The 1699-nt window shown below is 45.7% G+C and overlaps 1 pseudogene; it reads right to left on the bottom strand.

The window, feature by feature from the left end:
* Positions 1–650: 650 nt before the first annotated feature.
* On the bottom strand, positions 651–1404 carry LOC114903038 (annotated as a pseudogene).
* Positions 1405–1699: the final 295 nt, after the last annotated feature.

Below are 1699 nucleotides of genomic sequence, written 5' to 3'. Positions count from 1 at the left end.
TATATCCCCTCTTTTTTAGATTTCCTTCCCATTTAGGTCACCACAGAGCATTGAATAGAGTTCCCTGTGCTGTACAGCAGGTTCTTATTAGTTTTCTATTTTATATACAGTAATGTGTATATGTCAATCCCAATCTCCCAATTTATCTCCCTCCCTCCTTTCCCCCTTGGTAACCATAAGTTTGTTTCTATGTCTGTGAGGCTGCACTCAGCATGACAGCGTTATGTTTGGAAGATTCATTCCTGTATGCGGCCAGAGTTCACCCCTTCTCAGTGTGTTCATTATGTTCCACTGTGAAAAATAGCACACTTGATTCATTCTGCAGTTGATGGTCATTTGGGCAGTTTTTAGTTTTGCTCAGTCATAAATAGCACTACAAAGAACATTCTTCTCCACATTTTTGGTGAATAAGTACATGAATTTCTGGTGAGTATGTGTACAACTGCTAGGTCATAAGGTAGGTATATGTTCAGTTTGAATAAATACTGACCAAGTGTTCTCAATGTGTTAACTTATATTCCTACAAGCAGTGTACAGAAATTCTATTGCTCCATAGCCTTACCAATAATTGTTGTTTTCTGTCTCAAAACAGAAAACAGCTGAGGTCACTTGGTGGGGTGCAGGCAGGGCCTGTTAGCTGCAGGCAGGGCTCAGTGCAGGCTGGTCACCTCTCTCCAGCAGGGAGGTCCGCACACCTGCAGACCAGTCTCGACCTTGGCTTGGGTAGCAGTGAACTCGGGAGCTGGAGCAGCCCATTCACCCTGACATTCTTCCTTGGTTATGTCCTTTCCAGCAATGGCCTGCTCTTCCTTTTCCATCTCTTCAGGATATCTGTAGAAGCAGAGCTCAGGTGAGACTTCTCCAGGTGTTGACAGGAGATGGGGCTGCCCATGCAGAACTTCCCTGGCCAGTGCTCATCACACCAGACCCGCTCAGGGAGATTGCTTGTTGTTGCAGAGATGGCAGTGTCCACACAGTGCAGAGGGCAGTCTGTGCCACACAGAGAGATGATGCGCAGGTTAACAGAGTCACCTCTGGGAGAGCCTGGGGGGCAGCCCTGGCATCAGGAACCATTGTGAGCTGCAGCTCCCGGAAGGCAGCCTGGATCTGGTTAGTGGAGGTCCCAGGAGTGAAACCACCAGCGAGAGGATGGCTTCAGTGGCAGCAGCAAACTTCAGCCCAGGCTGCTGGCCAGGCTTCCTGGAGGACGTGACACTGACATCAGCAAGGTTTTCAGTAGCAAATGAAGCTTCTCCCAGGTCCTCTTCAGATTTATGATTAGATGGCATCATTTTTCCTTCTGTGGCTGTTCTTTTCCATTTGGAAGTCAAGGAGGGTGTCACCCAAGTAGGTTTCTGCTGCGAGGGATTGAGGGCATTGTCCTCCTTCATTTGCTCTGGACATTGTGAAACTTTCCTTTTAAGTTATGATAAAAACCCAGAACAATACCATATGGATCGTTTTCTAGGTAAGTGTGGAAAAAGCAGCAATATATTTCTAGATAACCCATGTGTCAAACGTGGGCTCACAGTAAAAATTATAAAATAACCCAAAGCAATCTACAGATTCAGTGCAATCCCTATCAAACTACCAATGGCATTTTTCACAGAACTAGAGCAAAATATTTCACAATATGTATCGAAACACAAAAGATCCCCAATAGCCAAAGCAATCTTGAGAAAGAAAAACGGAGCTGGAG

Source organism: Monodon monoceros, unplaced genomic scaffold (genome assembly GCF_005190385.1).
Source record: "Monodon monoceros isolate NGI ecotype Baffin Bay Population unplaced genomic scaffold, NGI_Narwhal_1 Super_Scaffold_20, whole genome shotgun sequence".
NCBI lineage: Eukaryota > Metazoa > Chordata > Mammalia > Artiodactyla > Monodontidae > Monodon > Monodon monoceros.
Note: the sequence above shows the minus strand (reverse complement) of the source record. Positions and strands in the feature narration are given on the sequence as shown.